Source organism: Athene noctua, chromosome 12, assembly GCF_965140245.1.
Source record: "Athene noctua chromosome 12, bAthNoc1.hap1.1, whole genome shotgun sequence".
NCBI lineage: Eukaryota > Metazoa > Chordata > Aves > Strigiformes > Strigidae > Athene > Athene noctua.
Genome location: NC_134048.1, coordinates 21,838,734 through 21,853,050, shown reverse-complemented (window position 1 = coordinate 21,853,050; position 14,317 = coordinate 21,838,734). Strand labels below are relative to the sequence as shown.

Sequence of the window (14,317 nt, the reverse complement as noted above, 5' to 3'; positions counted from 1 at the left end):
GTTACCAGCTGTGCTGGCACAAGAGAGAGGGCTGGGACAGTTACATATACTCCAGCCGCAAACCCCACCAGGTAACGCAGCTGGGACTTGGGCATTTTCCAGTTCAAGCTTCTCAGAAGCTGCTGGAACAATTTTATGAAAGCATTTTAAAAATAAATCTGTATGCGTTTATAGACATATATAATTTTTTTTTTTTTTTTTTTTAAAGAGAACCACTGCAGAGGACCCAACCATTTCTGACCATAACATGAACCAAACCCCTCTCTGAACACAAGTGATGCCTCACCAGATGGAGCAAAGCAAACCTGCCCTCACCAGATCTGGCTCACACACAGCTGAAATTCTTTTTTTCAGCAGCTCTAAAACAAAAAAGAAACTTGGAACTCCAAAAAGCAAAGACCCAGCCCATAGCTCCTCCAAGCTAGCGGTGAGATCTTTCCTCCTAACTCTCCATGCTGGGAGCCCTCCTGCAAAAAAAAACTGCACCGGAGAAAATAAAATTCGCTGCGTAAACAGGAATGACAGTCACTGCCTGCACCAAGAGGGATGCCCAGGAGATCTGTGCAAGGCAGGCACGGAGGATACATCCCTGTCAGCATGTCCAGGGCTGCATCCACCCTGGGATGGATGGCAAGAAGCAGGGGGGCGGGTGTACAGGCAAAGAGCCAGAGCTTCATGGAGCCAGCAGCCACCACAACTTATGCCAAATACTTCATTACTTGAAAACCCGCTCAGCTTTTTGAGCCCAAAGGGAAGCTTTCCAAATTAGCTAGTTGCTAGAAAGAGAGACAAATTGGAAAGAAAAAAAAAAAGATGACTGCCTTTAAAATTAGTAAGAACAAGATGTGTCTTTAAAATATTAATTTTATATGTACTATGCAATGCTTCTCAGATAAGGTTCATTAGAACTATCTGGAACAAAGTACGCTTGACTTAAAATGATAGAAAATCAAAACAAAACCAACATCTGCCAGCGAGACAGTCAAAGACAAATGTACACGTTTCATTGAGACTGCAAATAACTCTTAAATGAACACGGCACTGCCTAGCGATGGTGATCTGCTCAGCAGCTCAAAGGCTGAACCAAGTCGTGGCAGCAGTGGGCTGAGGATGTTCTCAAGTGAACACTTGGAGTAAAAAATGTGTTCAAATGTGTGCGCTGCCAGGCAGGGGGAGGCAGTTTTAACTGTGATGTCATCAAAACATATCAAAAAAAATAAGACACCCCCCCCCAAATTCCCTGACTATAGATGTGCCCCAGCAACTCTCTGTGCTCTAGGACAGGAGACCGCAGGGCCTTCAAGCTCTAATTCAGTGCTGGTCAGTGTGGGTGAGCAGTAAATGCTCCACGAGCTTGAAGCCAACCTGGAACGTGGCCACAACCCAACGCCAACCCGTAACCATTTGCATTCCTCTTTCCCAGACTCTTACCTTTAATAAAGTTCTTTGCCACGACCAAGAAATAAGAAGAAACGCTATTTTCTAAGCAATCGCATGCATTTTTTCTGCGCCTCGTGTTAATTTTGCTATTCTCCACCGGTTTAATTTTCTATTTGTTGTGTAACTCCAGGACACCTCTCTACTCCAGCGCTTCGGTATTTTGTGGACACTCTGTTTTGTTTCACTGCCTGCTCCATCTGGGGTCAATGTTAACACACATTGACTTCCATCTCATATAGGACAACACTTAACATTTTGGTCTCTGCCAGCAAATGCCCCCCAGACCAAAGAGCCTGTAGTTAATACTGAGCCTTTCAAGCCTCCGTCCTTAGGGTACACCTATTTCTCATCCCCTTCCTGAGGACTTTACTTTCTCAAAGGAATCACCCTGACTGTGACTGAAGACTTATCTCTTTAAGACAGTTTGACTAATGATCCCACTCTTAAATACCAGATTCCAGATCTCTTCCTATTCTTGAGGTAAATACCCCCAGTACACATCCACCCTCCTTTGCCAGTCCTGCCACATCACCCCGACATGCACCAGCCAGAAGTACATGCATCAACATCTTAAGCTCCTAAATTAAACAGAAGACATCTTTTTTTATCCCCACTTACCCTCCAGCAGTTACTTCTCTCCATGCTTCTTACACAAAGGAGGGTGAAAGAATTAATGCCATTTCTACTGCATTACAAAACTTTTACTCCCTCCATATTTGCTCTGTGCAGAAGGAAGCATTTTAACATGCATTTACCTGATGGAAGAGTTATAGGCTATTGAAAGGATAACGCAGTAAAATGAAAAACCTACTAAAAAGCTATTTTGAAAGTGAAAAACCTTTAAGCTTCGCATACCGTTAAAACTGGCTCAGAGGGTATCAGCGCAGAAATGGAGCATTAGCAATGGAACACTAACATTACCTGCCTTTTTTTTATTCTGAGGAGTGGGAATATCACTAATTTCTTAGGCTGAGACTCACAATGTAGAAAGAAAAATCCAGAGAGATGAAAACAGATAAAAATCAGTAACAAATTAAGGGTTTCTGCAGCAGGTGAATTTTTGTTTCAAACATTTTTAACTTGATCTGAATTTTCTTAATTTGCAGATTTGGGAAATCGCCCAGCGGGGCAGAGCCCTGCACAGGGCAGAGCCCTGCAGCCACCCACAACGAGCTTGATCCCCTCGCATGGTCCACATGTGCTGGTCCACAGCCACGCAGAGAGCCCATCGAGGACGTACCCGGCTGCTAAACAAAGACAGCAGCCTGCACCTGGGGTGCGGGAGCACTCGCTCATTCACGCCAGGAAGGCGTGTGGAGACCTGAATCTCAAAAGGTGGATATAAGAGTATATGTATTCACTGCCTTCCCTTTGGAAGTGCTCTGTACAAGGCATAAAACCAAGCAACAACTGATAAAAATCAACAAAATATTGCTTCCCTTCAAACACAAAGGCACCAAATGAAAACAAGAGGGTCACATTTAATAGCAGAAGAGGAAAAGCTCGGGATAAAAAGCAGGAACAAGCCGCAATCATCAGTCATCAACATCAGAGTATGCTGGGCAAAAGCAGCATTACAGGGCTTTTTATTCTTTTAAGAAAGGGAATGGAATAAAATGCATTTCGGTGCAGGGCACATTTCAGCTGTTAAGCTGATCCACATGGATACGGCACAACTATAGAAACAGAGGAGTATGAGGTGTGCACAGACACCCACGAGGCCAAGGCAGTGGTCACATCCAGACATGGGTTAGATGAGTGCCATGAAAGCCCCAGAAAACCAGTACCACCAGTTTAAAACCAAGACACTACTTGAAAGGGGCTCAGCATGGAGCAGGCAGGTGCAGTATTTCAAACTGGAAACTGAAATGAGGCTTTTCCACCAGTTTATAGTTCAAACCCACTCCCTGGTGCCCTAGAAAAACTAAGTAGACCTATTCATTCAAAAATTGAGGGACAACACAAGAAACTCCCTGGTCTGTCTTCCCAGCCTCTGCCATTAGAACCGGCTCCTCTGGATTAGCACACGCTGCTCTCGGGCAGTTTTGGGGGAAAGATGAGATGATGAATCAGATCAAAAGAAACACAAGAGGGGTGACATTTTCTCCAGTTGCTTTGGACCACTGACCAGAAAGGGAAAAAAGCAGCGAGTCACTACACTGGGCTCTACAGGAGTAAAGGGAGGTAAGCAGGACCATCCCATGCTAAGGAGACGGACCTTTTCCCTGAGCATCAGGGCTCAAATGATGAATTTATCAGCAGAGAAGGAACTCATGCTGCCCCTTGACAAGGCACCCAGGTTCTCCCACCCTGCAGGGTCTGTGCAGGACCCACCACCATCTCCCCACAAGCCTGGCATACACCTACATCTGCTGGAGCGTTTTGTGGTTTGACATTTCAATACCTGAGCCAAGGGCTTGCAAAGAAAACGCGTGAGGGGCGAGAGAAGGGTGGCTGGAACGGCCTGGGGACTGTATTGAAAGTTCACTTTCAAAAACATTCGTTTTAGAGACAAAAATTGTGTTCATTAACCCCCAGCTTGGCTCCTCACATCACAGCGTGGCTCGGAAAGGGCCCCAGCCACAGTCAGAGGATGCAGCCTTCCTCACACCCTCGTCTTCCCCGAGCATGGCTCCGTCAGCTCAACTACAGCACAGAACGACTTCAACCCCTTTGTAACAGGAGAACATACCCAGCAGACAAAATCCAGCTGATATTTTGTGCTCACGGTAAATGGGATTACTGGCAGCAGTGAGAAGTGAAGTCCTCTGCTGAACAACACACTGGGGATGGCAGCTGCTTTCCAGCCTTGGACTGCAAATACCATCTTGCCAAATCTTTCTGTACTAATGGGGCCTATTTTCTCTATAGGAAAGGAAAAGGCAGGAGAGAATTCAATTTTTATGCTTCTGAGTCTCCTGTTGATGAACATGTGTTCAACTGCTCCCAGTCCCATTAACACCCAGCATGGGGAGATTCAAACAACCTCATAGCTGCTACAAGCTGGGGTTGTCCAACAGACAGAGGAAACGTTTGTGGGGTTTTTTGTTGTTTGTTTTTTTGTTGTTTTTTTTTTTAAAAAAAAAAAAAAAAAGGTTTTATTTGAAAGTTTTCTGCACTAAATAATGTAGCACAGCTTTTGACTTAATAACCTGTACTTCTCAACGGAAATACTTGTCTCTAGCTAAAGTACAAACCAGAGTTGCCAACTATTCCCGTTCATAATCCTCCCCAACGCCAACGGGAGTTGCATTTGCAGAGCAGGTCTCCGCAGGGATCCCGGAGGGTGATTTACTGACTCCAACACAACTTGCAGGCACTAAACAGCTGCCTCCAGGTTACTCAGGTGGAAGAACATGCACAGTGCCCATTTCAGGGGAAAAAAGGTCTGAAACTGTCAATGAAAAGAAATCCCTCGGGTCTCACCGTGAAATGGAGTGAATGACCAGCTGGCAAGTAGAGAGAGAAGAAAAAGGGAAAATGAGAAAAAAGCAAATTGCTCTCAGTGTGCGATGGCAGAAGCGATCCTGAACTGAAACCATGTTTCCCAAAAGTTCACATTTAAAGTCGTGCCTCAACAGCACCCACTTAAGTGGATAAAACACATGAAAAATTAAAAGTTACACGATCTCTTCCCGTATAAATGCCTCTCTATTAGAAACAGTGCTCAGATTCCCAGGAACTGAGTTCAGAGACGAGGAGAAAGACCATTTTTCTTGGAAAGAGCAACCACCTAGGACAGAGGCTCGGCATCCCCAAGCTGGCACAGGGGGGCTTTGTGGGCTCACCCCCACCACAGGGCCACCCCTGCCAGAGCTACCGGGCTGCAAAAGCTGGTGGAGACTTTCCCCCTCTGGATTCGTTATGCACGTTTGTGCTGGCAATTTAAATTGATTTTATACTGAAATACTGCTGTGGGATTAGATACCGTCGCGTGAGGTGCAGATGTATTTAACACAATTAGTAGCAAACACATAGTTATTAAACAGAGGGGTGGGAGAATGAAAGGCTCATAATTCAATACTCTTGCTTAAAGCCAGTATTGCATTTTGAAAGGAAAAGCCAGGATCTCTTTTCTTCCCTTCTTGCGCATCTTTCCCAGCACAACTGCTTCATGCACTCCAACTAAATAAATGCCTGAATGTCTTTGAAGACATAAATTGGGATACAGCAACACTGAGCTTTGTACTGCACAGTCCAAAGGGAGTCCACGGCAGGGACAAGGCAGAATGCATTAAATCTCAATTAGATCATAGTACACAACAAAGCACAGAACATTATCATCATATTTGCTCACCCAAGGATTAAGTGGTTTCCTTTGGAGAGGTCTGCGCTTGCAAAGCGTCTTGGGGACCGGGTGGCTCTTTGCGGTGAAGAACAGGCACTGTTTTGTATTCTTTTAAAGAATTGTACCCATTAAATGCACCTCCTAACACAGTATTTTACATGTATGCACATTAGTGACAGACTGCAGGCTGCGAAGAGACACAGCGCCATGTTTTGGAAGTGTTTCCTGAGTATTTTTAGCTAATATATCATACTGGTGACTGTCTGAATACGCCTGAACGTCAAAAACAGCAGTGTAGAAAGAAAAATAAGAAAACAGAATAATAAAAAAAATATAAAAAGAAGATAAAGCTTTGACGGCACACTTTAAAAAACCATGACTCTAATAAGGTAACGCTCTAGCCGCTTTTAAAGCAATGATTTAGGCAGTATTATGAAGTCATTATTTGCAAATGTGTTTGTTGTACAATGCTCGGTATTAATAAGCCCTCATAATTATGCGTGCAAACAGTTTACCCTTGGTATTATAAATAAAACCAGCCGAAGTGCACCCGACAGCCCGGCGTGAAGCGATGCGCAGGCAGGACTGGGCCGGGCAGGCAGCGGCGCCCAGCCTGGGTCCCCCCAACACAACCTGCCACGGCAGCACCTCCTCCTGCAGCGGGACCGCCTGGAGGATTTGCCTGGCCACACAGAAGGATTTTTCATCCCACTCCCATCTCCTCTGAGCCAAACTAGGGTTCACTTCCACACAACTTCACAGCCCTGACAGACTTTTTCTATCAAACGCTGTGTTGTTTCCCTTAGCACTACTGCCATGACACCTGGCTGTGTACTCCCATCTTCCACCCAGTCATTTCCACAGCTCTAACCTCTGCTGTCTACACTCCAAGCACAACTTTGGTCTAAAATCTTCCAGCACTGGGCATTTTAAGTGCTATCAGCGAGGACCGACTTCACCCACTGCAAACGGTTTGCACTTTACTCCTAAAGACCAGTTAATGAAGTGCAAAACTTCAGGGCTGTTTGATTAAAGAGCTAATGCTTGTAAAATCAATATTCTAGGGAGTGAAGCTTTCTTCATATTTAAGCATTGGGGAAAAAAAAAAAAAGAATTAAATTTTATGTAGAATCCAAATGCAACAACAGGAGTGCAGACATGCTGTTTATCGGCGCATGTAGCAGTTTTATATAATTTACAAACACCTGCTGTTAGTACACCTTAACACACACGTTATTCAATAAACGCTGCAGAAATTATCTTAAAAGTGGCAGCGCCTTGACTCGCTTCTGCAAAAGCGCTGTGATACCCGCGCAGTGCACTAACGCCTTTTAAAAGGTTTCCCTTCCCGAGGAGGAGTACGAGTAGCCAAAACCACAGCAACACCAGCACCTTCAGCAGGGTCCCCAGCAGCTCTGGAGCCCACTACTTTAATTTGCACTAATCAAACCCGTTCCCTATCCTCACAAGAGCATTCAGTCACTAAGTGTATGGCTCCATGAATGAGCTCCACCGCCCCACGCATGGGCTTGAAAACTTCAAAGCAAGCCAATCGTATTTTCATTAAAGACATGAGCTATTCTTCCTCCCCACAACGAAGCCTGGAAGACAGTCTCTAATCTCCACAACTGAGGGCTCTCTTGAAAGGGGGCATCACGCTGGCTTGCAAAAACCCATCTGGGACACAGAGCTCACAGCTACAAACCTTCCAGCCCCGGCGGGTTTTTTTTTTTCCTGCACAAACTTGGCATCAAAGCTCCCACCCCGCCCCAAAATAGCTCTGAGTTTCAGATGTTATAACTCCCTTAATGGTTAGGATACAAGCTATATGGTCACAGCCCAAATTATATTATGCATCCCCTGACTGCACACACTGAGATTATGACTGCTCAGTGCACTCAGCACACACACGGCCACAGGGGAACACTAAAAGCAAATTCTGGTCCTGTCTATCATCCATAATTCAAGAGGAATCAGGGTTAAAAAAAGTGCATGAGCAATTGACATAATTTATATGCTGCAAGTGGGAGAGTTGGCAGTCTCTCGCATCATAAAGTTTAAATAACGGTAGTTTAACACCAGATGTACCCGCAGCTGTCCTGAGTGTAACGCCATTAGCTCCATTACGGCACGGAGCAAACCCTTCCTTAGCTCCGCGCCCCCAGCCTTGCCCCACCAGCAGCCCACTGAATCTCACCCGGAACCACCAGTCAAAGCATAAGAAAGACCATGAAGAAAAGAAAGAGAAAACAAAACAAAACAAAAAAACACGAACCAAAAACAAACCGAAAAAACCCCACCCTACCCCTTGAAAAGTTTTGTGATGCAACTGTCTGTGAAAGATGCTGCCTTTAAAATGAAAGGAGGAAAGAAAGGGAAAAAAGTATCAGCATCTCTTCTGAAAATAGAGGCAATAGCGCAAAGTTTTGGAGATGATGTTGTGAGTTTTGATCGATACGGTGACATTTACCATTGGAGGATACACTTTCTTCCTGTTGTAAACTAACAAAAAATATTCTTCTTTCCGCTGGCTTTACACAAGGGATTATCAAATTAATTCAGTGTGTGTGCACGCTGAGGAGTATTAATTGATCGTTCAATCCAAACCAGCTTTCAGTCAATATTTCTTACTGAAGGAAGAGAAAGCTGGAAAGTGACCGTTTCCTCCCACCATCCTCAGGTTCATCCGCAGCTTATTAGTTCCAGTGGAAAACCTAAACTTCCCAGAAATAAAGTATCCCATGAACCCAAGAGCAGGGTCAGGCACTGGAACAGTGTTGACCACGTCCCACCTGTAAATTTGTTTATTCAACCAATTCATTCTCTGTCTCATCAGACCCACAGGGTGACTCTAAAAAGCTGAATATCACTGATACCATCCACAAACGCAACTAAATTTGGTCAATGCCCAACCTAGAAAGCCCAAGCCAAGCCTACAGCCTATCCACAGCTCCTGCCTTCAGCCAAACTCTTTTCAACAGAAGAATTTTGCGGAAACCACAAAAAAAACCCCTCAGAGAGATCCCTAAAGAGAGGGAATTAATGAAAATCACCATCATCCTCTCAGTTTCACAGTATCCTGCACATATAACGATGCCATCACACCATTATCAGTATAAATACCACTTTTCTGCAGTTAATGCTGTAATACCAGATTTGCAGGGTTTTTTGTTTTGGGTTTGGTTTTTTTTTCTTCGTTCATGTTGTGCTCAGCTGGATAGTATAGCTGAACTGTGTTAAAAAAGAACAGTCTGCATCAGCAGAGAGCCTGAACCTTTGGTCAGAAACCCCCTTTTCTACAACCCACGTGCAGATTCAGCACCTCTATTATACAAAGACGGTGAGAGACTGCCTGATTTATTCTTAAAACACAAAATTTGGTGAGCACACAAAAACAAGACAGGGTTTGGAGGGTTTTTTTCCCCCCTCCTCTCCGATTCAACTAACAAGTGTCAGCAGCAAAGTAGATCAGGGATGTGGTAACACCCACAGAGTTGCTCCCTCTTCTTGGAGAAGAATATGGAAGTTAAGCAGAAAAGTGAAGCCTCAGAAATCAGTCACCTAAAAAAAAAAAACAAACAAAAAAAAAACCACCAAAAATACCCTCTCCCCCGCCATTACTGCTCCAGAGGTCAGAAGCACCACCACTTTTTAACTTCACTGCTTCCAGGGAGATGAGTCTCCACACCCAGGTGTGCTCAGCAGAGCCCCATATTATCTGAGGGAACAAGTACCCCAGTTATGGGGCTTTTTTCTCCTTTGTTTTTTTCTTTTCTCTAGGTCACGACCTAGCATTCTTATCCGAGCTTGCTGAGCACATTGTCTAGACAAACTGCTGGCTCTCTCCCCCAGTTGCACCCAGGAGCACACTTGCATGTGGAAAATAAAAGGTGCAAGTTTGAAATACGGCAGCGAGCATCCCTTTTAACGCAGCCACATGAACTGCCAGCGGAAAGCGCTTCACATGGGATTTACAACACGCATTTTTCTACTACATGAGGTGGGGAGAGAAATCTGCAAAGGCGGCAGAACATAATTTAGGTTTATTTATGATTTATCTTCTTTCTTCCAGTAGCTGGAGAAGAATTTAAATTAGTCACTTCCAGCACTTCTCTGAACACCTGAACCTCCACGCACCCATGAAGTTCAGTGAAAGCTCTGGACTGTGTTATCCCCTGACTAACAAAACACAATATATGGCATCCCTGCTGTCACCTTACACTGATGCAGTGTTAAAATTAGTGCTACATCTGGAATCAGCAAACATACCGAGCAAATTAATAAGATGAGCAACTTGATATCTGAGTTAAGATAGCCTACAGCTGAGTAACAAAAACACAGTGGGCAAAAAACCACCAAAATGCCATATTCCAACCCAAACAACCAAATGCAGGACTCTGCAGCCTCCCTTCTGTGCTGAAGAACATCTCCATATGAAGGCTTTAAAATATTCCTCACCTTGTTCTCTGCTGAAGGGTCCCTTCAGATTTTTCTCAGGTCATCTCACAGCCACATGGACAAGCAGAGCAATGGATGCCTCGCCACTAACAAGAAACCTAAGCAAAACCAGTCATCAGGGAAGTTTTCTACCGGGGCAGGGTAAGCAGTAGGGTCAGCTCAGGGCTGATACTGCCTCAGCAAATCCCGTAAGCTCTTAGAGGGTTACAGGTGGGAAAGAGTTATCCAAAACCACATCCAGGAGAGAACAAAGCATCCCTACCGCAGAAGAACTCCTTAGTGACTTGGGGGGAAAGATGTCCCGTGCTGCGAGTCATTACTCCTTGAAGTACTTTGATCACACCTGGACGTGCCCCCGCGAAGCAGGAGCCAGGCCCGGCCTCACACAGGCGCTGAGGGCAGCCGAGCACAGCCCAGGGCACACAGCTGCTCCTCCTGCAGCTGGAAGCATCCATCACCCAACGTGAACCTGCCCGAGGCTTATTTTGTTTTCCTATTCAAGGAGGAGCAAGAATGATGCCTTCCAGCACACACAACCCATTTCTGTTCTTCTCTGCCCAGCATTCAGTCTGTCCTCCGGGGCACAGCACCAGGGCACCCTCGGCCCTCCCCAGCCTCACTCTTGGGGAGCACCAGCCCTCGGGGGGGGACTAGGGCCCCACTCAGACCACGCACCCAACAAGGTCCTTCAGAAACACTCTGGAGACGGCAGCCAGCACACAAAGGATGTCACTGCTTGGCGAGCATTGGCCAACTCACCAGACTCCTCTCCAAGCCTGGGAAGCTCAGCAAAGCCACCTCACAGTGTTCATGTCTTGGCTGGCCAACCTCCTCCCTCCCAAGAGCCCACCAGGTTGTTTCCCACCACCGAGGACACTATCCCAGCCGCGGGTCGTGCCAGACATCAGAACACATGAATTGTCTGCCCTGTACTACTACAAGGCGCCAGAGCTTGCTCACCTGGGACACCCACCTTGGCTGGAATTTTGCCTCCTGCTTGTTATTCCCAAGCCTCTTCCATACTGACCCCATGGGACTGCGCAGAGGAGCAGCAACTGGAGGGAGCCTGGATTTATCAGGGCTGAAGTTGCTGCCCACCCTGCTCCGATCCGCACCACCAGGTGCAAGCCATGAGCAAGACTCAACCCTGCTTCTCTGGCTCCTGCCCACACCGGAGCCCCACCATGCTCACACAACTGATCTATGGCCCTATGAGTAAACATGTAGCCAGGCTACATGGCAGAAATAGATTTTTTGCTTCAAATGAAACACAAAAAAAATGAAACTTTGGAAGTGTCAAATTCACGGTTTTTAAATCCGAAATATTTTAGGGACAAAGCTACTCGCGAGAACTTTCCTACTAACGTGGGTCTCCTGCAGAACCACTCAGTGAAGGTTTTCCTTTCCTGATCCTTGTATTACTTTTGTAAAACATCTGAGGATCACAGACCTCCAGGGCTGCTTCTCCCATGTGTTTAAAATGCCCCAGCACAGCCCCCCCCACCCTGCGGCACCAAGCCTCAGTGCTTGGGCTACCAGCAGCAGGGTAGGGGCACCATGGCACCAGCGGCCCCATCAACAGGTTGCAAATTCTCCATCATGTTCAGCACAAGTCTGAGCTTTCACCCTGCAGATTGAGCTGAGGAGTTGGACCGTTCACTCATTCAACATGATAATGATACGCTTTTTGAAAACGCACGCAAGATTAAAATAGCAGGTTTGTTTCGGAGCTAGGTAGGAGGTGCTGTACAGAAAACTGCACGTCTTCACTGACTTCTGACACTGAAACATTTTTATATTCATCTTTGAGACACAGAGACTGCGTTAATTGCTCAGCTCGTGGCAACTCCACAGGTAACACCCATGTTGACTTTTCTCCCTCCTACTAATTTAAATTTTCAATCCCAAACCAGCAAACCCAGGGCCCCTTCCACTGGTGTGCAAGACACAATGTCTTAAAAAGCACTAAAAAGTCCATTCCCAGTATACTTCAGAAATACATTTTAGACTGTATGAAGCATTGCAAACACATAGTTTACATTATGTTGTGATTTTCTGGTATCCCGTGTAAGACACAGATAAACCTTCCGATCACCTGAGAAACCATATGGATCAGCAGTTCCCTGAAGTACACTTCCCTACGGCATAGAGGGGCCTGGAAACCTCCCAGACAGAAACGTAGCACAAAAGACTTCATAAAAAAACCTTACAAAATTCAAGAAGGAAGTGAAGTGCTTTCTTATACCTAAGGCATCATGGATGAACTACTCCTAGTTTTAATTAAAAGTAGTGCCAGACAAACTTGCAAATACAATGTGAGTATTTGGAGGCAGCAGCCCTTTTTTTGGCTTTTGCTTTGTAAACACCAATTTGCAAAATCTCATTGAGCATTTGTGAAATTGCTCCTTGGTAAAATTTGATCCCCGTTTACAACTTGCATTGCAAGAACATAACAGTGCTGGGGGAAAAAAAATAAATCTAACTTAGTTCAGCCATTAGTGTAGCAAAATGTTCTCGTTTTGGTTGGGAAAAATAATGGGTTTGTCTGCTTGGTGTTATTTTGATGGCAACATTCCAGATTTCCACCCACAGAAAATTGTTTGCCTCCCCAAAACGCTGGAACTATTGTGGATATGAAGAGGGCTGTTGGTGCAGACCAACGACGAGCAGCTGCTGCCTCATCCCGCAGCACCACCAGCTCCATCCTCAGCCAAACGTAGGATTTTCAAAACCAGTTTGCTACATAAGTGAAATAGCAAAGTAAAGGAAAATTGGGTCATCGTTAAACCACCGAGATCCCACTGACGTTTCAGTGATGGGTGTTGCCTTGGCCCTCCAGCATCACCGACACATTTCAGCTTGGGAACATCACTGGAGGGAAGAAAGTAGCAAGGCTCACATGGGAAGAATTTCACAGCGTGACAAGAAGTGCAGAAGAATCACCCAGTCTTATTCAGATGAAATGTTACACCCAATAGCTGTAATTCTGATTATCTGTATAAGACTGCATTTAATACCTCTCCTCATCTTTAGCTGCATTTTACCCCACGTACATATTGCTGAACTTAATGAACATGGAGTCAAAGTGTGAATGCGGATGGCAGATGCTGCATTTAACACCTATCACAATCAAAGAGAACTAATAAAAAAAAAAAAAAAAAATCCCCCCCTTTTTTTTTTTCCTGGAAGTATCATCAGGGTCCCATCCAGAACACCTTGACAGAAGTGGGAGCTTCACCATTAATATCAGCGGGAACAAGAACTCCTCCTTGTATTTATTCCCTACAGCCTGCCAAGCTATATTTAAATCCCTTTCCTCAATAGGAAGGAACTTAACCAACCTGGAAAACAACAAATCAATGCTACTTGCATTGTTTTTCATGTCTGACTACACATTAATGCTGTGTCAGACACCATCAGTGTCAAAAGAGGCATCTGCCTTTGCCAGAACTGTAGCGTTTTCTGAATGAAAAAGGAAAAGAGATAAGGGAGATGAGAAAAATTATTAATTACCCAGGATGGTTTTTTGTGCTGAACCTCCCCTGTGATTTGAGCAGGGCTCCTGCCCCTGGAAACAAAAACTGGGAAATTTTTCCACGTTGAGAATAGAGGTTTCCTTACAGCCCAACTGGTGGCTGGAGAACTGGTTTCCTAACCAGTTAAAATGATCCTGAAGGCTCAGGATCATTCTGCACCAGATCAGGAAGTTTCTAAGTAAGAATATTGAGCTACTCACCATTGTGCTGTCAGATAAAAGTCTCATAAATGCAGCAGCCACCTTCCCACTCTCTTCAAAAAACTGATAGCCTGTGGTATCTATTTGCCACTCTTCAATCAGCTATTGGTAAGGAGTGAGAATTGTTTGCCACATCTTCATGTTCAGGTTAACCCATTTCAGAAGAATACAACTGCACTTACAAGCCAACTTCAAAAAGGTATGGTAAATATAAACACACAGTTTAATAAAAACATACAGGTTTTATGCCTATCTCTTCCTTACATATTTAGCTGCATTTTAAACCGCTGTTAGTCCCAGATGCTATAGAGTTAAATGTGTGCTGGTCACCCTAGGAATCCTGCAAGCCAAAGGGACGAGGCAAAGTGTCAAGGCGAAGTGTCAGTCATGTATTC

General features: G+C 45.1%; 1 protein-coding gene across 6 annotated transcripts in view; it reads right to left on the bottom strand.

The window, feature by feature from the left end:
- The window catches only part of FSTL4 (follistatin like 4), a 239,899-nt gene that overhangs the window by 175,025 nt on the left and 50,557 nt on the right, over window positions 1-14,317 (bottom strand). The window lies entirely within an intron of this gene.